We start from the raw sequence: 26,437 nt of genomic DNA, 5'->3' as shown, positions 1-26,437 counted from the left end.
CTTCTGCCTGTGGTTTTATGAGAATTTAATCAGGGCTCATTTTAGAGGCCATTTGAAAGCTGGATTGAAATTGAGTAATGTAGATACCAAGCAAAGAGAAAGTAACATTCCTTAGAGCCTGCGGAAATAATTCCCCAAAAAGCTTCTGCCTTGGGGGTAGGTGTTTGTGATTGGTGGGGAGTTGCTCCCAGAGGCAGGAACTGACTGTCAACCCTCAGGGAGCTGCAGTGGGGTGGGGGCTTGGAGTCAAGGCCTCAGACCCTGCCCATTGCCCCTGCGCCCTCCCCCCGCATTGTGTGGTCTCTCTGAGCTGTGCGTCTGTCAGCGCTTAGGCAGGTGCTTAGCGTGCCAGGCGATGGGTTAAATACTTTACAGATAGTAGCTAATTTAATCCACTTAATGACCCTATGAGGAAGGTTCTGTTATCACCTCCAATTTAGAGGTGAGGATACTGAGGGGCTTTGAGCTTAAGTTACATAAGGTCACAGAGCTACTGGGGGCAGATTTGGGATCAGAACCCACACAGTGTGGGTCTGTTCTTAGCCAGTGGTTCTCAAGCCCAGCCCCTCACCCCTGTGTGTACCCCTCCCACGCCCCCAGCTCCCCTGTGGCTGATGAGAGAGGGACCGAGGCGAAGATAGGTAGGGTTGGGGCTGTGTGCCTGCAGGCAAGTTCTGCCCAGGCTCTCCTAGTGCTGGTGGCATGGCCATTGTCCCTGGGGGTGCCCTCTGGGGTCCAAGAAATGACACTTGAGGGCAGCCACACATCATGGCAGGAAAGAAGGACCTTGTCGCTGACGAGGCTTCCAATCTTAGCCCCTTGGGGGACCGGGCCAGTCACTCTCCCCTGAGTTGTTCGCTCATCTGGGAAGTGGGTCGCCAGTGCCTCGGTCGTGCTGAGTGGGCATCTCAGGTGGTGGCCCCACCCCAGATTGGGCAGAGCGACCCCTCGGTGTGTACCTGCCCATGCCTCCCCCAATGTCAGCCTGCCCAGACCACGGGGCTGAGGTGAGGGGACAGCATGCCCCATGGAGGGGTCCGGAATGAGGGAGAACAGGGTGCCAGCGAGGTAGGGGCCTCTCGGGGGAGGCGCTTGGCTTGTAGTTCCCTTTCCTGGACTTAGGGGATGTGTGGAAGCACTACTGTTTTTGTTTTCACATAGGCTATTGCCGCCACCCAGGCTGAGACCCGCCCTTTGGGTGCAGGGGAGGCTCTGCAGAGCAGGATCGTGCTTGTGGCTCCCATGCCCCAGGGCAGCTGAGTGCCAGCTGCGGACCAGGCTGGGTAGGTGCCTCGCCAGCATGAGGTGGCAGCTGGGACTGAGGCCAGCCCTGGTCTGAGTCCACATGAGCCTCCTTCCTGGCACGTGCCGTGTGGAGGCCAGTGCCCTCCGCCAGTCCGGGAGTCGTGGGGTGAGAAGGAAATGGTGCCCCAGAGCATGTGGGACCAGGTCTGGCCTGCGAAGGTGGCTCCTCCTGTCCTCGAAGCTGCTCTTTCCCCCAGCTGCAGGGTTCCCCCTTTACAGATGGGGGTGTGGAACCTTCGAGAGGTTGTGGTAACTTAGTTGAGGTTTCAGAGCTGGTGCATCTTCAAGCTGAGCTCCATGTTGATGCCAAAGCTCACCCTGTTCCTTTACAACAAACATCTATTTTACAGCTGATTCTCAGAATCCCTCCCATCTCCCTGCCCTTGGCTGACCCTTCCGTGTGGTCTGCTCCTGTCCTCTGGAGCCAGGGGCCGCCTGTGCAGCCATCCACACGTTCACATTCTAAGACAAGGCTGTGTCAGCCCCCAGGGACCCGAGAATCCTGGAAGCATCAGTCCTGCTGGCCAGGCTCTCAGTTGAGGCAGCAGAGGCCAGGAGATGTTCAGGGCAGGACAGGGCCTCAGGGAGCATGCCCCCAGGATCACCCTACCCCGTCCCCTTTTCTGCGCCCCCACAGCCAAAGCCAGCTCCACATCAGGCCCACAGGCCTACTCGCGGCCCTTTCCGTGCCATCTCTTCCCTGGCCTAGCTGCAGCAGGGTGTTGGGGGGTCCCTGGAGAGTAATGAGAGCCTCCCCACTCTCCCTCTGGCAGCCTCACCCCTTTGTCCCACCAGGGCTGGGGGTTGTGCCTGGAGGACAGTGGCCCTGGAGCCTGGATCAGCTTTTTCTGGAGAGGTTGTCAGGTCCAGGCCTCCTGAGGGCCCTGGCAGAGATGAAACAGATGCTGGGTTCTCTGCCAAGCTCCTCATTTCCACAGCTGTGGCCCAGGGCACTGGTCTGGAGGCTCCCAAGAGAGACTCACAGGGGTGAACTGAGCTCTCATGGAGGCTGGCTGGCACCCTGCAGGAGAGAGGCACCTTCATCTAGGGAAGAATGTTCCTGTCTGTTCACTCAGAGCTTAACCTTGCTGGGCCTTTAAGACCACGGCAGGGACCCATTCTCCAGCAAAACAAGAAGGCCCCTCCACCCGCAGAACCAGCCCCTCCAGCGCCATCCAGCTCAGTGGCTTCTGTCTGAGATACCCCCATTGGTCCAGGTGGGCCTGCCCCAGGCCTTCCTGCAGAGCTCTCTGAAAACGCCTGTCTCCTCTCGACCCACAAGCACCCCTCCTCTAGGAGGTACTCCCCCAGTGACATCACCTGGCTCTGAGCACTCTACTAGGGCACTGCCGCTGATCCTAGGCCAGTTGGTGAACAGACTGTTTGTCTTTGGGACTCTGGCTCTCACCCCAAATTCCTTTCCCCTGGCTGTGTTGACTAACTCCCTCCAGACTCCACTCCCAGGAACCTTCTTCCCCCTCCTCACACTGAGTCTCCTGGCTCCTCTGGAATACAAGCAGGGCACATGGGTACTCAAAACCTCCTTGTTGGTCAGATTGATCAGAAAGTATCCAGTAGCAGCCATTTACACTTTAGTATGAATTTATGGCTCACTTAGTGTTTTTCCAGCTGAAAGAGATCTTGAGTTCTCGAAACCCTACAAAAATTGCTCTTCTCCACATCCTCAACAATGAAAATAGAAGCCCCGAGTGGTTGCATGGTTGACTCAGGACCAGTCGGCACCTTTCTGACTCTCAGTCCAGTGCTCTCTCCATGGGACCCACATCTCTGCAGGGGTCTTTTCAGAAGCAGTGCCATAGTGAATCTAAAGTCAGACTGCCTGGGTTCAGAGCCTCTCCTGAACACCCAGCTGTGTGCATTTAGGCAAGTTATTTAACTGCATTGAGCCCCAGCTTTCCTGTCTGTAAAATGGGGAGGGAGATCATGTTGGGGCACCTTCCTCACAGGTTGTTGTAAGGATCCCTCAATCGGTGGGAGCTCTCCGGGCGGACAGTGCATTGTGAGTTTCAGACCACACCCTGTGTGCTGTGACCCTGTGAGTCCTGTGTTTCTGAACTTGCATTTAGTGCTAAAGGCAGCAGCCCCTGGCGCCCTGATGGTAGGCCTGGAGTGACCCCCATGAGACCAGACCCTGCCAGGCATTTGCTCCCCTCTGTCCATTCTGCCCAAACGCCCAGCCCCATGTTTGCAAATCTGTAGCCTAGGTTCATTTCCCCAGACAAGAATGTCTTCAGGGTGACCCATCATGTAACACAAGTGGGCTTTTAAAAATCTCTTTATTGGCTACTAGATGATGTATTCTAGATTTATTGTAATAAAGTTCACATTGCACAGGTATGTTTAGTGTAATTTTTAAGAAATTTTGACAGAGTTGCAAAGATAGTACACAAAGTTCCCATATACCCTTTGCACAGCTTCCTCCAGTGTTAACATCCTGTCTGACCATGATTATCTAAACCAGGAAGACCACATTGATAACTATTCAGTAATTGAAAGGCCTAAATGAATTCCGGTTTCCCCAGTTGTCCCACTAATACCCATCTTCTGGTCCAGGATCCAATCTTGCTGTTGCTCTCTGTGGTCTCCTGCTGTCTGGGATGGAGCCTCAGGTTTTGACCTTGACACTTTGGAAGAACCTCGACTGTTTATTTTGTGGAGTGTCCCTCAATTCGGGTTTATCTGGTGTTTTCGTGACTAGGTCAAGGTCATACATTTTCAGCAGGAACACCACCCAGCAGTGCCAGTCCCTCCCTAGCGTGTCATATCAGGAGGCACATGAGGACAACGATGTCTTCTGTCTGCTCAGCAGCAGTTATTTGGTTAAAGTCCACCAGGCTTCTCCACTCTACATTTCTGTTTTTTCCTTTGTAGTTGGCAAGAACCTTCTAAGAGGATTCTTTGCAGACTCTCTCTCATACCTTTGCCCTTCTCTTGTAGCATCCATGGATGGGTCTTGCCATTGTTACTGTGGTATTTACCGAACAGTCATCATACAGAATTGTAAGAACTGTGTCCCAACCACCCCAGTTGCCCTGGAAAGTGACAAGATCCCCTTGCAGCTTTGCAGACATCCACAGGGCACCAGGTGGCACCTTGTGGAGTGTCAGCATAATCTCATGTGTGAACAAAGGGAAAGGCAAAATAAGGAAAAGAGAAAAGTGTCAGATATGTTGGAGAATCAGGATTACATGTTTCTTTGCTGCAGGACTTCTCAGAGCCTTAGTAATGTGTTAATATGAATCTTTAGTCCAGGGGCAGTGTATTGAATTTCATCACTGATTGTAAGATGCACTGATACTTTATATTCTATAAAAAAGAAAAAATCCTAAGGAAGTTGTGAAATATCGATTATGAGACACATCTCAATTTCAGAGATGGAAAATATGGAAAACATGCCATAGAATCAGTGAAGTTCTGCAGAATTTAGCCTTTTCCATCCAATCAACTGTAGAGTCCCCTCTTGTCTTTGGCGCTTCTCTTAAGAGACTGTTGCACTCAACACACTCAGGAATGCCCTGACTGGGTGCCTCCTGGCCGCCCTTGCTTCTGGCGCTGCACAGGTCTGTTCTTGAGCTCCCTGTATTAGTGTGTGGGCCCTAATTGCTGGTGCTTCTTGAATCTGTTTAACTCCAGCCTCACTTCCCTGAGGCAGCCGCTGTTCAGTTTAGAACTTATCCTTCTAGACCCTTCTTATTCATACATGTAGAGGTATATGTGCACTTTTAATTTTATTTTTTCATTACAGTAGGCTCTGGTGCAATGTGTGCATTTTAGAAATAGGGTCATTTTACCCACGTCCTGATACAGCTCTTTGTCCCCCCTGAGCATGTGTCTTGCTTGGCTTCTTTCCATGTTAGCCCATGAAGATGAGGGGGATCAGGTCTGCCCCTTTTGCTGGCAGCATAATATTTCCACACATGAATGAATGAATCCTAATTTATATTGGACCCATAAGGTCATTCCAGTCTTGTTTGGATTTTTGTTTTTAAAACGAACTGGGCTGCAGTAAACAGCTCCCTGCATATTTCTGTATAATTAATCCCTAGAAGTGGGATTTCTCAGCCAAAGATTATAAACATTCCTCACTTTGGCAGATCTCACTGGATTGCCCTTCAAAAAGTTTGAGCAAATTTCACTCCTGATGGCGCCAGTCTGCCTGGGGAAACCGTACCCAGCTCGTCTGATGTGTGTTTGTCATTATTGGCACAATTGAGTGTCCCATCGTGGATTCACTGGCTCCATTTGCATGTCTTCTATGAACGAATCTTTGCCTGTTGTTTGCCCATTTTTTTCAGTTGAGTTGTTGGTCTTGTTGATTACTTAGAGCCCTTTTTGTATGAAGAAAATTGTCCCATTGTTAAAAATTATGGATGGGGTCATCAATGTAAGCATCATCTTTGCTCTGCGGTCAAGCTAAGATGCTTTGCTTTTAGAATAGGTACTACCAGAAAGAGCCCTCCAAACATTTTTAAAATGTCTTGAAAGTAAAAAGGCTGCCATGTTTTGGGAGCAGGAGCTGGAGCTGAGCGGGGACAGTGAGCGTCTGCCTGGGCCCGGAAGGGGCTGTAAATCAGTGGGAGCAGCTGCCACAGAGTCTACCCACGTTTCCAGCTACCGCCGCCAGACTCAGACATCGGGCGCTGAAATGTCTGTCTCTGTCTGGGCCAGTGTCTGGCTCCTCTTTTCCTGGGCTTTGGACATTCTGGTTGCAAACAGCTCTCTGGTCACATAAGATGAAATGAGTCACTAGCTGAGTCAGGTGGTTTTGAGGAAACCTGCTCTTCCCCTGCCTGTGGCTTGCTGTATTGGGCTGTAACGTTGCACCTGTGGCATTTGTTGTCTTATCTTCCTGTCCTCCAGTGTTTTCTGTCCACAGCTCGCCTGTCACCAGGTAGCTAAGTGAGGATCTAGCTGCTAGCAGGGAGGTTGCAGCTGTGGCAAGGCCGTAGGGTCTCTTAGATGCCTTCAGAGAGCAGGGTAGGGGGCTGTAGCCACTGGTGAAATGCCCCCTCCTTCCCCCCAGTTACTCCAAATATCACAATTGCATTTCCCCCTTGAAAGCTGATAGTAGCTGGATGTGTTACTTTCCCATTGCTGCATGACAGATGACAACAGACTGAGTGACTTATGACAGTACCTGTTTATTATCTCTCAGGTGGGTGGGTCAGAAGCCCACATGGTGTGGTTGAGCTCTTGGCCCAGGGTGTCACAGGCTGAAATCAAGGTGTCCGCAGGGGCAGGTGCTCTTCTGGAGGCCCTGAGGAATCCACCTCCAAGCTAACTCTTGTTGGCAGAATCCAGTTCCTGGTGGCTGTAGGACTGAGGTTCCCACCCTTGCTGGCCAGCAGCTTCTACAGGTCCTGCGTTTCTTCTCACGATACCCCTCTACTTGCAAGGCGGCCACAGCTGGCCAGTCTCTTTGTGCTTTGAATCTCCAGCTTCCTCTTCAGAGAGGCAGCTCTGTGTGTGATGCCTTAAGAGTCACCCAGACCATCTCCCTGTTCTGAGGGCAGCAATGCAGCGTACCCGAGTCCCAGAGGAGAACCCATCCATCGTGCATGCAGTCCTGGCGATCATGCAGGGTGTCGCCCACCCACAGGGGGTCTCAGGGTCACCTTAGAGTCTGCCTGCCACACTGAGTAAATACAATGGTTTTTCCTTGCATACTTCTAAGTTCAATGGAATCTGATTGCTATCATTGCATCTCTCCAGGCCCTGTCACCTGTGCTGGGTGTCTTGGGGCATGTCGCCCCTGCCCACTCCCTCTCCTGGGCGGCGTCTCTTGCCATACTGCCCCTGCACTCCACACTGCAGCCAAGCTGAACCCCAGGGGCACCCCTCTTCACCCTTGGCCTTTGTCCATGGTGTTCTGCCTGTCTGGAATACTCTTGGTCCCCACGACTAATTCCAACTTTGGGGTTTGGTTCAGGCCACCTCCTCCCAGAAGCCCTCTGTGCCACATACTCCCTTCCCTGTGTGGGTCTGAGTGCCTTCCTCCCTACCCACAGACCCTTTGCTGCCCTCATCACACATTCTTTCCACTCTTTCATCATTGTCTGCTGCCCACTCTCTTCCCCACCTGACCATGACAGCCTTGAGGACAGGGGCAAGTGTGTATTTGGGGACCATGAATCACCAGATCAGGGCCTGGAACATAGTACCTGCTCAATAAGTGTGCAAAGGAGGGAAGAACGTTTTCAAGAATCAGATATGTAAGAAACAGATGCACTGGGGGAGGCTCTGAGCAGAAATCCCACTCCCATGGGAGACAGGCCTGGGGCACATGGGGTCATGGGCTCAGGGCCACAGGAAGGGGTGGTCCTGGTTGTCTGTGGGGCTCTTGCAGAGGTAGTATTTAGAGCAGCTCTGAAATAATGGACTCTATTAGAGGAAGGCAGGAAGCATTTCAGGGAGAGAGCAGGATGTTTAGGAGAAATTGGGGCTATTGGTGCTGCAGGAGAGAGCCCCACACCAAGGCCCAGAGGGCCTCCAGGGCCAGTTTCTGCTTAGCCTGTGGGGGGAGATAGGGAGGCCACTGGGAGGCTGCTGTGGCTTCAGGAAAAGATGCTGAGGGTGTGGTGAGGGTGGCGACTCTGGTCAGAAAGAGATGGGGTGGAGGCCAGATATTGAGGGGGAACATTGGCAGGCATCAGGGCAGGCATTATTGTTTGGGATGAGTTAAGGAGAAGGAAACACAGGACAAGCCATAACCACAATCTGTGGTGCCAGCTTCACAGGGCAGGACAGTGCTGGGGGGCTCCAAGGGTGGGCCAGGTGTCTCCACGGCGGCCAAGAAAAACTACAAGAGAGGTCAGGTGCGGTGGCTCATGCCTATAATCCCAGCATTTTGGGAGGCGGGTGGATCACCTGAGGTCAAGAGTTCAAGGCCAGCCTGACCAATATGGTGAAACCCTATCTCTACTAAAAATACAAAAATTAGCTGGGCATGGTGGTCCATGCCTGTAGTCCCAGCTACTCGGGAGGTTGAGGCAGGAGAATTGCTTGAACCTGGGAGGTGGAGGTTGCAGTGAACCAAGATCACGCCACTGCACTCTAGCCTGGGCAACAGAGTGAGACTCCATCTCAAAGAAAAAAAAAACCTGTGAGAGAGGGACCCCTTGTAGGCCCCCAACAGTAATAAGTCCCCAGTCTGGGCCAAATCTGAGGGCTTCAGTGATAAAGATTCCATTTCAACAGGCAGAGATGAGAAGCGAGGGCATTCCGGTGGCAGGTACAACACAGACAAAGGCCAGGCAGGTAAGAAAGGCCAAGTTATCACCAGGAACAGAGATGGTCCCTCTTCATGAGAGCCTTTCTTGTTTCGGAGCATGGGGTGGTACAGGCCCCCTCCACCTGGCATGGAGTAGACTTGTTGGCCTTGTCATAGGCCAGAGCCCTCCACCTTACTCCCCTCCCCTCAAGCATTTAGATAAGTTTCTGTCATGGAGTTCACTCGGCTGCCTCAGGGCCTCTGGCTCAGCCAAGAACACTGTCAGGGCTGGGTGATGTTCCCTTTGTGTTTTCTCTGGACTTGTTCTGGCAAGCCCCAGATCCAGCCTTGTATTCTAAACATGAGGATTCTGCATCAAAGTTGTGTGGTCTGCCCAGAGATGACCCAGATCTCAGCACTCCTCTAGGGCTGGTGTAGTCTGTTCTCACACTGCTATAAAAAACAACCTGGCCGGGCACGGTGGCTCACGCCTGTAATCCCAGCCCTTTGGGAGGCCGAGGCGGGCGGATCATGAGGTCAGGTGATTGAGACCACCCTGGCTAACACAGTGAAACCCTGTCTCTACTAAAAATAAAAAAAAAAATAGTTGGGCTTAGTGGCGGGCACCTGTAGTCCCAGCTACTTGGGAGGCTGAGGCAGGAGAATGGCGTGAATCCAGGAGGCGGAACTTACAGTGAGCCGAGATCGCGCCACTGCACTCCAGTCTAGGCGGCAGAGCGTGACTCCATCTCAAAAAAAAAAAAAAAAGAACAACCTGAGGCTCACATCTGTAATTCCAACACTTTGAGAGGCCAAGGCAGGTGGATTGTTTGAGGTCAGGAGTTCCAGACCAGCCTGGCCAACATGGGAAAACCCCGTCTCTACTAAAAATACAAAAATTAGCCAGGCATGGTGATGTGCGCTTGTAATCCCAGCTACTTAGGAGGCTGAGGCATGAGAATCGCTTGAACCAGGGAGGTGGAGGCTGCAGTGAGCTGAGATTGTGCACTGCATTCCAGCCTGAGTGACAGAGTGAGACTCTGTCTCCAAGGGGGGGAAAAATGGATTTAAAAAAAACCTACCTGAGAGTGGGTAATTTATGAAGAAATTATGAAGAGGTTTAATTGACTTACAGTTCTGCAGGCTGCACAAAAAATATGTCCAGGGAGGCCTCAGGAAACTTACAATCATAGCAGAAGGTGAAGGGAAAGTAGGCATGTCTTTACATGGCAGTAAGAGAGAGAAACAGAGCAAAAGGGGAAGTGCTACATGCTAGAATTCCTGAGAACTCACTATCACACAAACAGCTAGAGGGAAATCCACCTCCATGATCCAGTCACCTCCCACCAGGTCCCTCCCCCAAATTGGAAATTACAATTTGACATGAGATTTGGGTGGGGACACAGAGCCAAACCATATAATTCTACCCTGGCACCTCCCAAGCCTTATGTCCTTCTCACATTTCAAAAGACAATCATGCCTTCCCAACAGCCCCCCAAAGTCTTAATTTATTCCAGCATTAACTCAAAAGTCCAAGTCCAAAGTCTCATCTGAGACAAGGCAAGTCTCTTCTGCCTATAAGCCTGTAAAATAAAAAACAAGTTAGTTACTTCCAAGATACACTGAGGGTACAGGCATTGGGTAAATAGACCCAATTTCAAGAGGGAGAAATTAGCCCAAACAAGAACTACAGGGACTGCAGTCTCCATGAAAGTCCAAAACCCAGCAGGGCAGTCATTAAGTCTTAAAGTTCCAAAATAATCTCCTTTGACTCCATGACTCACATCCAGGCCACACTGATGCAAGGGGTGGGCTTACAAGACTTAGGCGGCTCCACCCCTGTGGCTCTGCAGGGTACAGCCCTCACAGCTGCTTTCATGGGCTGACACTGAGTACCTACAGCTTTTCCAGGAACACAGTACAAGCTCTCGGTGGATCTATCATTATGGGATCTGGAGGATGGTGGCTGTCTTCTCACAGCTCCACTAGGCAGTGCCCCTGTGGGGTTTCTAGCATCACATACTCTCTGCACTGCCCTAGCAGAGGTTTTGCATGAGGGCTCCATCCTTGCAGCAGACTTCTGCCTGGACATCCAGGCATTGCCATACATCCTCTGAAATCTAGGCACAGACTCAACTTTTGCCTTCAGCACACCTGCAGGCCCAACACCATGTGGAAGCCGCCAAGGCTTGAGGATTGCACCCTCCAAAGCAATAGCTTGAGCTGTACCTTGGCCCCTTATAGCTACTGCTCAAGCTGGAGCAGCTGGGATACAGGGTGCTATATCCTGAGGCTGCACAGAGCAGCAGGGTCCTGAGCCCAGCCCACAAAACAATTTTTCCCTTCTAGACCTCCAGGCCTGTGATGGGAGGGACTGCTGTGAAGGTCTCTGAAATGCCCTGAAGGGATTTTCCCCTATTGTCTTGGCTATTAGCCTTTGGGGCTTCTTTACTTATGCAAATTTCTGCAGCTTTGAGTTCCTTCTCAGAAAACGGGTTTTTCTTTTCTACCACATGCTCAACCTGCAAAGTTTCCAAACTTTTATGCTCTGCTTCCCTTTTAAATATAAGTTCTAGTTTCTGGTCATTTCCTTGTTTTTGCAAATGAGCATAGGCTTTTAGAAGCAGCCAGCCGACATCTTGAATGCTTTGCTGCTTAGAAATTTCTTCCACCAGATGCCCCAAACTATCTCTCTCAAGTTCAAAGTTCCACAGATCTCTAGAGCAGGAACACAATGTTGCCAGTCTCTTTGCTAAAGCATAGCAAGAGTGACATTTACTCTAGTTTCCAGTAAGTTCCTCATCTCCATCTGAGACCTACTCAGCGTGGACTTCACTGTTCATAGCACTATCAGCATTTTGGTCACAACCATTCCACAAGTCTCTGGGAAGTTCCAAACTTTCCCTCATCTTCCTGTCTTCTTCTGAGCCCTCCAAACTGTTCCATACTCTGCCCATTATCTGGTTCCAAAGTTGCTTCCACATTTTCAGGTATCCTTATAGCAGTGCCCCACTTCTCTGGTGCCATTTTTCTGTATTAGTTTGTTCTTACGTTGCTATAAAGAACTACCTGAGACTGGGTAATATATGAAAAAAAGAGGTTTAATTGACTCCCGGTTCCACAGGCTGTACAGAAGCCATGGCTGATGAGGCCTCAGGAAACTTACAGTGATGGTGGAAGGTGAAAGGGAAGCAGGTGCACCTTCACATGGTGACAGGAGAGAGAGAAAGAAGGGTGAAGTGTTACACCCTTTTAAGCAATTGAATCTCGAGAGAACTCACTCACTGTCATGAGAACAGCAAGGGGGAAATCCATCCCCATGATCCAGTCACCTTTCATCAGGTCCTCCCCCAATGCTGGGAATTACAATTCAACATGAGATTTGGGTGGAGACAGAGAGCCAAACCATGTTGGCTGGCTTAGAAGTTTGCTGCTGATCTGAGTTCGAGTTCTGTCATGATAGATAGATGGATGAGAAGGCTCTACCTTCCTTAATGCCTGAGGGTCAAGAGTTCCATCTTTGGGCAGGAGGAAGCAAGCATGTCACTCTTCCAGTATTCTCTACTCTTCTTTCTCCCCTGCCTCCCCCAGTGCCATGTCAGGCTGCAGAGCAGTGATGGGCTCTGTAAGGTGATCTTGGATGGTTGTAAATGGCAGACCTTCAAATAAATACCAGTGATAATGATGACGATGATGATGGAAAGGATGTTGGGATCTGATACTTGGTGTCTTCTGCATGCTGGTTTCTGTTTTAAGTGCTTTGTGTGTTAACCTGTTTGATCCTTACAGCAATCCTATGAGCAGGACTGCTCTTATTGCCATTTTACAGATCAGGAAATTAAGGCACCAAAAGGTGAAGTAACTGTCTCAAGTTCACACAGTATGGAGTGTTCAGCCAGGCAGCTCCCGGGACTGGCTGCAGTGTTTGGGAAGCACAGCTGGCCCAGTGCCTCTGTTTCCTGGTCCGTGAAGTGGGAAAAGAGCCTTCCTTACCTCTTTCCAGACTCAGTGTTCTTAAGTGAGAATGATGAGACTGGAGACCAGTGACAAAGGCTGTCATGCAGTGGTTTGCCCAGCGGTCAAGGGCATCCTTGCCTGCCACATGCTGGCTTTGATCTTGAACATGCAACCACTCAGGGCCTCTGCTTCTCACACGCAAAATAGAGTGATGATAGTGATCCATGCTATGGCATTACTATAAAGATGGCACGAGTTGATGCCTACAAGTGCTTGTTGATGGAGCAGAGCATACTGCCTTGCATGTCTGGTTATTGTTGACATTAAGCCCTGCATGTGTTGTGTTATGTGCCCAACACGTCATTTCCATGAGCCTTCATTTTGGTTATCTGTTAGATGGAAGTCCAAAATGATAATGGTGTTTATTTTGCTCATGAATCTGCAGCTTGGCTCAGCTGGGTGGTTCTCCCATGCAGTCTTGCATGGCAGCTTAGCATGATGGTGACAGAGTAGCCAGACTACTGACTTGGCAGCTCAGGGACCTAGGAGTGTGTCCCAAGAAAGAGAGCCTCCTGTGGCCTTGCATCCAGAGTCCATATTCTATTTATCTGTGAGGCTCTAGGGCCAGTTCACATTCAAGGGGACAGCATTTAGGGTCCACTTCGTAATGGAAAGAAGCATGTAAGAAATAGAGACTGAAAGTCCCACAGTCTGCCATCTGCTAACTGGAGACTTGAGAGCTAGGAGAGCTGGTGGTGTAAGTTATAGTCTGTATTAGTTCATTCTCACATTGCTATAAGGACATACCCAAGACTGTGTCATTTATAAAAGAAAGAGATTTAATTGACTCACAGTTTGCAGGGTCAGGGAGGCCTTAGAATACTTATAATCATGGCGGAAGGGGAAGCAAATATGTCCTTCTTCACATGGCAGCAGCAAGGAGAAGTGCAGAGTGAAGCAGGGGAGCATGGGGGGAGCCCCTTATAAAGCCATCAGATCTCGTGGGGACTCACTATCATGAGAACAGCATGGAAGTAACCACCCCCATGATTCAATTACCTCCCACCGAGTCCCTCCCATGATATGGGGATGATGAGATTTGGGTGGGGACACAGCCAAACCATATCATAGTCCAAGTCCAAAGGCCTGAGGACCAGGAGAGCTGATGCTATGATTTATGGTTTGACTGCAGGAGACTGATGTCTCAGCTTGAACAGTGAGTCCAAGTGAGTGAATTCTTTCTTACCCCTCCTTTTGTTCTATTCAGGCCTTTGACTGATTGGACAATGCCCACCCACTTTGGGGAAAGTAGTCTGCTTGACTCAATTTACCAATTAAAATGCTAATCTCATTCAGATACACTCAGCACAATGTTAACCAGATATGTGAGAACCCTGTGGCCCAGTCAAGCTGACAAGAATTAACTGTCCCACCATGGCAGGCCTGCTGTGTTCTAGGCTCTAGGACAGGTCCCAGGCACACAGAGGTGAGCAAGGCAGGCATAGTCCCTGCTCCCACCGAGCCTCCCACCTCACCTGCCTCTGTCAGGTAGGCAGACACCCAGCAAGCCTTAATGTCGGAGGAACTGGGTACTGGGGCAGGGGTACTGCCTGGGGCACTGAGCCTGCACCCTGTGGCAGAGCTTGATTGGCTCATTTTGCCCAGAGCTTGGAAGGAGGGAGGAGCTGGAAGCATAGGCAGGCCCTTGGCCATGGAGGACTTCAAGGCTGGCAAGGAGCCTGGACCTGATTGTAAAGGCCGTGGGAGCCGTAGGGGAGCATGGGGCAGCGGCTCAGCCTTAGGCTGGGCTTCACGGGTCACACCTCCCGAGTTCTCCCTTGCCCCCTCCCAACAGCATGAGGTGTGCCAACACTCAGGAGATGCCACTTCCCTACCCTCTCCTCATGGTGGGTCCCAGGGAGGAGACACAGTCCTGCCCTAGCCCCTGTGCCCTGAGACTCTGAAGTCACTGCTTAGTCCTTGTGGCGAGGGCCTGGCCTTCTCTCACACCCCTGCTCCTCTTGTGACCACAGTCCTCATGTGACCCTTCCTTTCCTCAGTGAACCGGACGTCTGGGCAGTGCCCAGTCCTGCTGGGGAAGCCTCGCTCCAGGCTGCCTTTCAGTGACCCAGGCCCCATGGGCCTTTTGCCATTGGCCTTGAGTGCCCTCAGCTCTGAATTCCTCAGTGCCTAAGCAGCACGGGAAGTGCCTTCTCTCCTCCCTTGTCCCACGGGGGCACCTGAGAGGGCCACTGTGTCCTTATGCCCGATGCCCATGAGAGATGCTAGCTCCTGGGGAGCTCCTGAGACCATGCACCTTGGATTGGAACCTGGGCTCGTAGCTCTGTGTCCTCTGTGTATGCACCGCTGCACACATGCCTGGCCTGCCCAAGGCCCTTGGGGTTGCTGCATTAGCTACACGGGGCTGCGAGGCTGAGGGTCCACTGCTCCTAGGAGCCAGCCAGGACCGTCACAGATTTTCAGGTGGCTTCCACGAGTCAGGCTCCTTGTCCCACATCCCCAGGGCATGCCAGCTTCAGGATCTGGAACTTTTAATGTCTTCACAAACAAAACGCAACATGCCATTCCAGTTTTATCTCATCCAGGACTGTTCATAGACCTTTAACACACGATGATGTCACTGCCATCCAATTGTTTCCATCCTTTCTGAAGCCCCCAAATGCCCTGCAAATCCAGCCCTGCTCCGTGCCAGCCCCTACAGGGGCCCCACCCTCCAGGGGCCCCCAACTTCAGGGAGAGATGAGTCACTCATCCTAAGCAAGAGGGACAGTTTAGAGGTATTAGGGATGTGCCCTGGAGGCACAGGGCAAGGGCAGCTCCTCAGCGTAGCTGGAGGGATCCAGTGCTCTGCCAATCTGCAAGAGAGCAGGATGGGGGCCTGGGCAATCAGGGCACCCCAGAGGGGCATGCAGGGGCCCTGCCTGCAGGCAGGGCACATGGCTTTCTAGGATGCCATGCCTGGAGCCCTCCAGCCAGGCCAGGTGGGCAGGACCTCGTGCTCTGGTGGTGAGGGTGCATCCAGCCCTTCTCGTCTGGCTCTAAGTCCCTTCAGATCGGGACCCCTTCTGTCTCTCTGTCGCTCTCATCCCGGGGCCTCTCACCTGGGTCCTTCCTGCCGTCCCCCTCCTGGTTCAGGCCTGTGCTGCCGTCCTGCCTGCGTGCCTGTGAATTGACTGTGGGTGTTACTGGGTGGCTGCCATCGTCATCACCAGCCAAAAAGCCATTTGGGTTGTTTTCAGAGCTGCTGTCAGGCTGGAAGTTGGTTCACCCAGATGCACAGAACATCTTCCCTGTCTAGAATTCAAGAGCATGTGGTTCCCGCCCCCTAACTACATAACCTCAGAGGGAAGGTGACTTTGGACGATGAGTCCAGGCCCTGAATGAGTCCTGAGCACTTGCACTGAACAAATGGGCGGGCTCTTTCCAGTCCTGCCACAACCATCTTCAAGGCTGTTCCAGACCCACAGCGCCACAGGGTGGCCAGGCAGGAGATTGCAGGCCCCTCCTTCTTACTTCGTGGGCTGTGCCAACACTGGGTTTCCCTCCTCCTTTTGTTTGCAGCACTCACGGCTCACTTATCCCATCCATCAACTTATCTTCATGCATGTACATGTGCCAGAGAGCTGGTTCTTACTGAGGCCTGCCTTCTCCTGTCCCCAAGGAACATACTGCCTAGTTACTAAATCAGAACCCACATGTGAAAATTTAATAGGGCACAGGAGATAAACAAAAAACTCGGTAGCAATGCCAGAAAAGGTATTAGAAAAACGTGACTGCGGGTAGCAGTTGCAGGGTGAGTGCCACTGCGAGGCAGCAGCATGGGACAGCGTGTTCTTGGGGGCTCTGGAGAAGAGCTGGGATTCTGTGATGCTTGGAAGGGTGGATGTGGCCAAGTGAGACATGGAGTGGGGGCCATCTCAAAGGTATAGGGGGGACACTATATCCACCTGGCACCAGGGTTTGGCTGGGTTGTGCAGTGAGAGAAGAGTTGGGCACAGTAGCTCATGCCTGTAATCCCAATACTTTGGGAGGCCAAGGTGGGCAGATCACTTGAGATCTGGGGTTCTAGACCAGCCTGGCCAACATGGCAAAACCGTATCTCTACTGAAGACACAAAATTAGCCAGGCGTGGTGGCGTGTGCCTGTAATCCCAGCTACTTGGGAGGCTGAGGCGGGAGAATCACTTGAACCGGGAGGGGGAGGTTGCAGTGAGCTGAGATCATGCCTCTCTACTCTAGCCTGGGTGACAGAGTGAGACTCTGTCTCAGAAAAACAAACAAGCAAACAAAAGAGTTGGGAAGTATATTCATTTGCTGGGGCTGCATGACGATGCTGCATTTAGACAACAGCAGTGTACTGCTTCCCAGTTCTGGAGGCAGAAGTTTCAGATCTGAGTGTTGGCAGGGTTGGCTTCTTCTGAGGCCTCCCTCCTTGGCTTGTGGATGACTGTCATCTTCCCATGTCTGCACATGGTCTTCCTCTGTGTGCCTGTGTCCCAATCTCCTTATAAGGACACCAGTCCTATTGGATTAGGACCCACTCTAGTGACTTCATTTCACCTCTTTAAAGACCCTATATCCCAGTACCGTCCCGTTCTCAGGCATGGGGATTGGGGCTTCAATATGAACTTGGAAACAGCGCTCAGCCCATTACAGGAAGATGCAGAGTCAGGCTGCAGAGGCCTAGAAAGGCTGTGGGCTTCACTCGTGGGGCATGGATGCCTTGCTGGGAGCTGCCTCAGTACAGGTGAGAGCTGTAGGACGGTGGTTTGTGGGCAGAGGAGCTTGTGTGCAGAGAAGATGAGTATGTAGTGAGGGGACCAACAAGGGGCTTCCTGGATTAACAGACTTCAGGAACATTGATTCCAGGAGCTGGGAAGAGGTCACGGTGCTGGGCCACAGCCCTTGTTCCATCAGTGTCCAAGGCGGGCAGGCCAGAGCAGGCTGGGGGCACTGTGCTGGTAGGTACCAGGCACCCCAGGGAGGGTGGGCATCCATGGAAACAGGGCTGGATAATACAATTCTCAGTCATTCCGAATGCCCCTCATGGGCGTGGCCTCCCCGCATCCCTGCAACCACCCCGGGAGGTGGGCAGCATCGCTGGCCTAGTTTACAGATATCAGATCAGAGCATTGGCAGTCCCAGTCATAGCAACTGGGCTGGCCCTCCCTTTGCTTCCTGGGCTTTCTCTGCCGTGACGGCTTCCTCCCTGCAGTGTCCCTGGCTTCCCTGGCCCTGGGCATTGTGGCATCAGTGCTGGATGCCCATGTTCCTTGGTGTGTTATTAACATTTGACCTGCTTCCTGGACCCTCCCCAGCAGACCTTGTGTATGACAGTCCAGGTCATGACGACAGTAATACAGCTAGCTTTTCATGCATACCTGCTAGTGCTGGCTTTAAACATGAAGCCCGTCCTCAGCATCTGCTGTATGCTGGCCACCTCTGAGTGAGGGCAGTGGGACCACGACAATGAGTGGGGGGAGGGGTAATAGCCCTCTGAACCAGGTGCTGTTCTAGTCCTCATTTTACAGCGAGGAAACTGAGGCACAGTGAGGTAACTGAGTCACAGCGAGGCAAAGTTTCTTGGCCAGGGTGATACAGCTGATAAGAGATGGAGCCAGGATTCAAACCCAGACAGCCCAGGTCCTCTACGGATCCTGCAGCGTGCCCAGTCAGGTGGGGGAGGTGGATGCATCATTAGTTGGCCAAGATGAGCAGCGTGGGGCCCTTGGGTGGCACAGCAAGGGGGCTGCTCCCAGGTGAGCAGGAAGAGGGTACCTGACCCATGTTGGAGGATAAGCAGGAGTCTCCCAGGCCATGGGTTGGTGCCGGGAGGGGAAAGAAAGGGCACGTGGGGCTGAGAGAGCTGCACCTGTATGGACTCTGGGGCCTGAGAAGTCTGGGCGTGAGTTTCACTCCAACCCCCGCTTTCAAAAGAGGCTGCAAGGCCAGGTGCAGTGGCTCACGCCTGTAATCCCAGCACTTTGGGAGGCTGAGGCGGGCGGATCACGAGGTCAGATCGAGACCATCCTGGCTAACATGGTGAAACCCCATCTCTACTAAAAAAAATACGGAAAAATTAGCCAGGCGTGGTGGCAGGTGCCTGTAGTCCCAGCTACTCAGGAGGCTGAGGCAGGAGAATGGCGTGAACCCGGGAAGCAGAGCTTGCAGTGAGTGGAGATTGTGCCACTGCACTACAGCCTGGGTGACAGAGCGAGACTGTGTCTCAAAAAAAAGATGCTGCGAGAACTTAGAATCTGCTGACCCTGCTCTGTCAGCAACACAACGGTGGTCCCTCTTGCCCCAGTCTCCTGCCATACAAAATGGGCCCCTAGGAATCGGCGGTGGCCCAGGAAGCAGGACTGAGCCCAGCTCTGAGAGCCGGTGTCCCAGGCACACATAGCTGAGGTCTCCCATGTGCAGGGGTGCCCTGGGATGTGGACCAGTAGCCGCTATTCGACACCTGCCTGCTCCCCTGAGGGCATCCCCCACTGGGTCCCTGTAATGTGCCAGCCCTCCCAGCAGCTCTCTAGGGAAGCAACACTCCCATTTTGCAGACGAGGAAAGCAAGGCTCAGCAGAGTTAGGTCGTGTGCCCAAGGTTTCAGTGAGTGGAAGTTTGCCGCAGGTCCATTGTCGGGCCGGCCGGCTTCAAAGCTGCGCCTTCAGGTGCTAATTTCCTCCTCCTTCCACCCCTGTTGTCCTCTTGGGTTCACCTGTTTGTCACTGAACTTTCGTTTTCTTGTGAGTTCTGTAGCTGCTACCAGTTGGATGAGGGAGAAATCACCTGGTGGAGTGGATGGGTAATAAGGTGTGACGCGGGAGGCCAGCGTGTTCCTGGCTCTGCTGGTAACTTGTGTGGCCTTGAACTATTCCCCTCCCCTTTCTGGACTTATGGAAGGCTGTGGCTGGGACTTGCCCATCTCCGCGTGCCCTCCTGCTTCATGGTGTCTGATTTGGAGAGGCAGAGAGGGAAGACGGGAGCATTTCCGTTTCCCATGGGCTGATATTTGCTCTCAAAAGAACACAACCCACCATCCAACCAAAGAAGGCCTCATTCCGCCTCCCATCCAAAAATAAAGATGGTAGAGAAATAAGCAACAGTGGCCTTTTTCAGGGAACCAGAAATAGTCTCCCGGGCTCCCCGCTCTGGCTTCCGGAGTCTTCATTCTGTCTCTATTCTGAGAGAAGAGCTGCTGGCGCCACCACTGCGAGCTTCTCGTGATTGACAGGGAGGAACCCCTGCTGTCGCTGTCCCTCAGGCAGGCAGAAGGGGCTTGTCTGCTGGTACCGAGATGGTGGGGGTGCACCTGGGCGCCACCTGCCAGTGGAGACAGGCGGGCCTGGTTCCTTCCCAGCCTCATGCGCTGCCGGAGCATTCTCAGGCTGGGTCCAGTTCATGCGTCCGAAGAGCAGCAGGTTGGGCCTTTGCACTGGCTGTTCCCTGTGCCTGGTTGCGCCTCCCCCAGATATGCAGCCCCCCTGGCTGCCTCCCCCCGTCTTTGGAAGGTGCCCCTCACCATGCTGTTCAAATCGCATACCCCACCTCTGCCAACACCCCCGGCACCCCCATTTTGTGCTAGATGTTTCCCTGCCAGCTCTGGCCAGCTATACATTTCACTTACCTCTCTAGACTGTTGTCTGGGTCCCTTCCGCCAGAATGGAAGCTCCTCAAGGACAGGGATGCTTCCGTTTTATTTATTGCTATATTGTTAGCTCCTGGAATCTAGTAGAGGCTCAACATACTTTTTTGTTGGTGAATGGTTATTGGAACAGTAGTACTCTGTGTTTCTTATTTACTCCGACTTCATGGATGTGTCAGGAGGCTTTTGGCTACCAGAAACTGACTCGAGCGGTGCAGACATTGCAGCCTGCCACGCCCAGCAACCCAAGCGGGGCAACTCAGGATGCAAAACAGTCTGCGGCCACTGAGAGATGGAGTCCTTCCTAGCATGTGCTCTGTGGGCTCAAGACTGCCTTCAGCAAAGGCTGGTGCCTGAGTTTGGAATACGAGCTCATCCTAGCAGTGTGGCTGGGCGGGTCTGAGTTGAGCCCCCACCCCATGCCAGAGCAGGAGTGGTCCAGGCAGCCGGTGTGTCTGCCGCTCAGAGTGTGGTCAGCAAGCTCCAGACTGGGATGAATAAACAAGAATGACCGTGCAGACCTCCCTGCTTTCCTGGCCACCCAATTCCTGCTCCTACCTAGGCTGCTGTCTTATGCACCAGAGCCTGGGATTTCAGAAGGGTATGGGGCTGTCTGGCCTGATACTGGATGTGGCCCGTTCTTTGGAAATGTCTTGTTCTTGCATTTCATCTGGACTCCAGACATCTCTGGAGGAAGATGGGCTCCCCTTGTTCCTTCTCTGACTTCACCGTGGACCCAGTGGAGATGGGGAACAAGACTTAGTGCGTGTATAGGGAGGACTGGAGGAGACCGTGGTTGTGAAGCATTTACTTAGCTCACTGTCCTGCAGAGAGCAAGCACTCTGGATGACAGCTACTGCTACTAGTTTTTTTTCCCCTGTAATTTATTGATATAATTTATGTATCATATATTTACCTTTTTTTTTTTCTTTTTGAGATGGAGTCTCACTCTGTTGCCAGGCTGGAGTGCAGTGATGCGATCTAGGCCCACTGCAACCTCCGCCTCCCAGGTTCAAAGGATTCTCCTTCCGGAGCCTCCCCGAGTAGATGGGATTACAGGCATGCACCACCACACCCAGCTAATTCTTGTATTTTAGAGACGGGGTTTCACCATGTTGGCCTGACTTCAGGTGATCGGCCCGCCTCGGCCTCTCAAAGTGCTGGGATTACAGGTGTGAGCCACCGTGCCCGGCCAAATTTACTTTTTTTAGGTGTACATCTAGTTCTGTAATTTTGATTATATTCACAAAATTATGCAGTCATCACTACTAATTCTAGAACATTTTCATCACCCCCAAAGGAATGTACCCATTTGCAGTCACTCCCAGCTCCTTCCTTCCCCAGCTTCTTCAACCATTAATCTCTTTTTTGTCTCCATGGATTTGCCTGCTCTGGACATTTCAGATAAATGAAATCTGTATTACAGTATGTAGCCTTTTGTGTCTGGCTTCTTCCTCTTAGCCCAGTGTTTTCACGGTTCTTCCATGTTGTAGCATGTCTCAATACTTTGTTCCTTTTCATGGCTGAGTAATATTCCATTGTGTGGGTAGACCACATTTTGTTCTTTCTGCAGTTGATGGGCTTCTGGATTGTTGCCCCATTTGGACTATGATGAGTAATGCTGCTGTGAACCATTTTTAGGATTTTGTGTGGACATATGTTTCCATTCTCTTGGGTATAAGAAGTGGAATTGCTGAATCATATGGTCACTCTGTTTAACTGTGTGAAAAACTGCCAGACTGTTCCCCAAGCAGCTGTACCGTTTCTCTGTTCCCACCAGCAATGGATGAGGGTTGGAATTTTTTCCATATCCTCAGCAACACTTGTTACTGTTGGTCTCTTTTATTGTAGTCATCCTGGTAGGTGTAAAGTGGTGTCTCATTGTAGTTTTGATTTGCATTTCCCCGATGGCTAATAATGTGCTCATTGGCCATTTGTATGTCTTATTTTGAGAACTTTCTGTTCAAATCCTGTGCCCATTTTTAAATAGAGATATCTTTTGATTGTTCAGTTGCTGATAGTGCTTTATATATTTTGGATACGAGACCCTTCTCATGATTTGCAAATATTTCCCCCCATTCTGTGGGTTGTCTTTACGTTTTCTGTATAGTGCTCTTTGAAGCGAAACATTTTACATTTTGATGACGCCCAATTTATTCTGTTTTTCCTTGGGTTGCTTTTGCTTTTAGTGTCCTATCTAAGAAGGCATTGCCTAATTCACGGTCATGAAGGTTCACACCTATGTTTTCTTTTAAGAGTTTTGTAGTTTTAGCTGTTATAATGAGAGCATGATCAGTTTTGAATTAGTTTTGTGTATGATGTGAAGTAGGGTTCCATCTTCATTCTTTTGCATGTAAATATCCAGTTGTCCGAGCACCATTTGTTGAAACGAATATTCTTTCCGCCCCTTGAATTGTCTAGGCACCCTTGTAGAAAATCAGTTGAGCATAGATGCACAAGTTTGTTTCCAGATTCTCTGTTCTATTCCATTGATCTTTATGTCTGTCCTTATGCTGGTACCACATTGCCTCAATTACTCTAGCTTTGTAGTAAGTTTTGTAATGAGGAAGTGTGAATCCTCCAACTTTGTTTTTCTTTTTCCAGATATTTTAGTGGTCCTGAGTCGCTTGCATTTTCATAGGAATTTTAGGATCAGCTTTTCAATTCCTGCATAGAAAAGTTGTAGTTTTGATGGCTATCGTACTGAGTCTGTAGATCAATTTGGGAGTATTGCCCACTTAACAATATTGAATCTCCTATTAATGAACTTTGTGTATCTTTCCATTTATTGAAGTCTTTGATTTCTTTCAATGGTATTTTGTGGTTTTCAGTGTTTAAGTCTTACATTTATTTGTTAAATTTCTTTTTGATGCTTTTGTAAATGGAATTGTTTTCTTAATTTCACGTTTGGATTGTTCATTGCTGGGGTACAGAAATACAGTTGAGGCCAGGCATGGTAGCTCACACCTGTAATCCTAGCACTTTGGGAGGCTGAGGTGGGAAGATCATTTGAGCCGAGGAGTTTGAGACAAGCCTGGGCAACATAGTGAGACCCCTTCTCTACCAATTAGTTGGGTATGGTGGTGCAGTTGCTCAGAAGGCTGAGTGGGGAAGATCCTTTGAGCCTGGGAGGTTGAGGCTACAGTGAGCTGTGATCGTGCCACTGCACTCTAGCTTGGGCAACAGAGTGAGACCCTGTCTAAAATACATATATATATATATATTTTTCTTCTTCTTCTTTTTTTGAGATGGAGTTTCGCTCTCTTGCCCAGGCTGGAGTGCAATGGCATGATCTCGGCTCACGTCAACCTCCATCTCCCGGGTTCAAGGGATTCTCCTGCCTTAGCCTCCTGAGTAGCTGGGATTACAGGCATGCACCACTACGCCCGGCTAATTTTGTATTTTTAGTAGAGACAGGTTTTCTCCATGTTGATCAGGCTGGTCTTGAACTCCCAACCTCAGGTTATCCGCTTGCCTTGGCCTCCCAAAGTGCTGGGATTACAGGCATGAGCCACCACACCAGACCCATAAATATCCTTTTTAAAAATTAAAAAAGTACAGTTGCTTTTCTTGTATCCTGCAACCTTGCTAAACTCATTTATTAGCTCTAATGGTTTTGGAGGTTTTTTAAATATGTGCATTCCTTGGGATTTTCTTTTTTTTAAATTTTTTTTATTTTTTATTTTTTATTTTTATTTATTTATTTTTTTTGAGACGGAGTCTTGCTCTGTCGCCCAGGCTGGAGTGCAGTGGCCGGATCTCAGCTCACTGCAAGCTCTGCCTCCCAGGTTCACGCCATTCTCCTGCCTTAGCCTCCCGAGTAGCTGGGACTACAGGCGCCCGCCACCTCGCCCGGCTAGTTTTTTGTATTTTTTAGTAGAGACGGGGTTTCACCGTGTTCGCCAGGATGGTCTCGATCTCCTGACCTCGTGATCTGCCCGTCTCGGCCTCCCAAAGTGCTGGGATTACAGGCTTGAGCCACCGCGCCCGGCCTCCTTGGGATTTTCTATGTATAAGATCCTATTATCTGCAAATAGAGATGATTTCACTTCTTCCCTTCCACTCTGTATGCTGTTTCATTTTTCTTGCCTACTGGCTGCGGCTAGAACCTCCAGTACGGTGTTAAATAGAAGTTGCAGAGGCAGACCTCCTTATCTTGTTTCTGATCTTAGGGGAAGTGTCTAGTCTTTCACTGAGGAGTCTGGGTTTTTCTAGAAGGTTAAAGAAGCTCCCTTACGTTCCTAGTTTGTGGAGTGTTCTTGCCATGAAAGGGTGTTAGATTTTTTCAAATGCTTTTTCTGCATCCATTGAGATGATCGTGTGGTTTTTGTCCTTTATTAATATGGTGTATTGCCTTGGTTGATTCTGTGTGTTGCGACTGCTATTGTTACGAGGTTTGCCACAGAGCAGAGTAGCACGCTGTTAGGAACCCCTGGAGCCAGGGAGCTCCACGGGCACTTTTTCTGCAAGGGAGGCTGTAGTCAACAGCAGGGGCCTGGGAGTCAGATGGTGCGGGTATGACCCCCTGGCTGTACCACTGGCTCACCGTGGAACTCTATGCAGGGAAATGCCACCTCTGTGCCCTAGTTTCCTCATCTGTAAAATTCTAAGGGACGGGAGTGCTTCCTTGTGGGGTTCTTATGAGGGTAAATGAGTTACTGTGTAACTACGTGGAACAGTGTCTGGCATGGAACACATGCAGTGTTTTGAGACATTGGCTACTGGCCACTAGTGACATTATGTAAAAGCTTGGATGGGCCAGGCTGGGGAGGGACAGTTGAGGAGGGCATTGAAATCTGAAAGCCAAGCTGATTCACCTGCTCTAAAATCTCTGAGGGCCGTAGGGAGCCTGGAAGCTCTTACAGGAGGTGGCCTGTTTGACCCCAGCAGCCTCCAGATCTTCCTGTGGGAGGAGGGGCCAAGGGTGGAGCCCAGGCTGGTGAGCGCCCGTCTGAAGCCTGCCTACGGCAGAACCCTCCAGTTCATTCAGGCCTGAGCACCATATCCTTTGGGACTGGGTTGCAGGGGCTGTGTGTTTGCAGCAAGGAGGCTTTTGCACAGACTGCTTCCTCCCTTGACAGCCATGGAGGGCCTGCCAGCCCTCACACAGCATTCCCACCCGGCCTGGGGCCTTGTTTGGAAAATGGCTTTCAGCTGAGCACCAGCTCCCCCACCCGCCCCCGGCCCTGACTTTCCTGACTTCCCCTCTCCTGGGCTGCCAGGTGAGCCTGGCTCCTTGTCCTGGCTCTGCCGTTGACCACTGTATGACCTTGGGGCCTCTGTTTCTGCACACTGTCAGGGACTGCTGCCGATTGAATAGGCCTCTGTGCAGAGGGCCTGCATCACTGTCTGCCGGGGGCTGGGGAAACACTGGCTACAGACCACCCTCCCAGTGCCCCAGAGAAACTGCAACCCCCCAAACCTTTCTGTTTGGAGTTTAGACTGTGAGGGTAGGAGTGAGGGAAAAGGGGAATGAGGATGAGGAGGGAGATAAAAGCACTTTTATATGCTCTGTGTAATTCTTGGCATTTGTTTTTATGAGATAAATGAGGCTGGATCTACCTTGATTTAATGTCCTGACCTCCTAGCCAGCCAAGTAGCTAGCAGCTCGAGACAGGCCGCCTCGCTCTGTTTACTTTTGGTTTGGTTTACAAGCCTGTGGGTGGCAGACCGCCCCCGCCCCACTCATGCTCAGCCTTTCCTGGCCCCTGTGCCCTGACGTACAGGGTGGTCCCACCTCTGTGGTCTTATCAGGGAAGGGGGACAATGACAAGAAACAATAATAAAAAACCAGTAGTTTCATCATCAGCAGAGCGATTCCAAATACGTTTTGTTATCCCATAAAAAATCTTGTTTCCCTCTGCTCAGTGCCGGGCATGAGTCAGGATGAAGAGAACAGGTCAGCTTTCGAGGGTTTTAGAAAGTTGGGCTCACCCTTAGAATCCACTGGGTGGGCCCTGAGGGGGACTCGGGAACGCCAACCTGTGAAGGGCGAGAAGCCATTGGCAGGGGGACCAGGTGCGGAGATGCAGTGAGCATGCCGGGGAGGCCACCTCTGGAGCTCCACGGGATGCCCTCAATTATGTTAAGTAGTCGGCAGGTGAGGGGTCAGGCGGTGTCCATGCAGAAACAGTTGTGTTACCACCAGCTAGGTCTTAATCTCTCTGACCCCACTTTCCTCCTCATGGGATTATTTTGCAAATGTAGAGGTGATGCCGGCAAAGCCCTCGGCACAGCGCTAGACACATGCTAAGAGCTGTATTGTCACTGCGATTATTATGA

The 26,437-nt window shown here is 51.1% G+C and overlaps 1 protein-coding gene across 3 annotated transcripts in view; it reads left to right on the top strand.

The window, feature by feature from the left end:
* Positions 1-26,437, top strand: part of ITPK1 (inositol-tetrakisphosphate 1-kinase) — a 181,870-nt gene that overhangs the window by 132,439 nt on the left and 22,994 nt on the right. The gene's annotated exons all lie outside the window — the stretch shown is intronic.

The sequence above is a fragment of the Theropithecus gelada genome, chromosome 7b, assembly GCF_003255815.1.
Source record: "Theropithecus gelada isolate Dixy chromosome 7b, Tgel_1.0, whole genome shotgun sequence".
Taxonomy (NCBI): domain Eukaryota; kingdom Metazoa; phylum Chordata; class Mammalia; order Primates; family Cercopithecidae; genus Theropithecus; species Theropithecus gelada.
The sequence above is the reverse complement of the archived record's forward strand: the minus strand, read 5'-3'. Positions and strand labels throughout refer to the sequence as shown.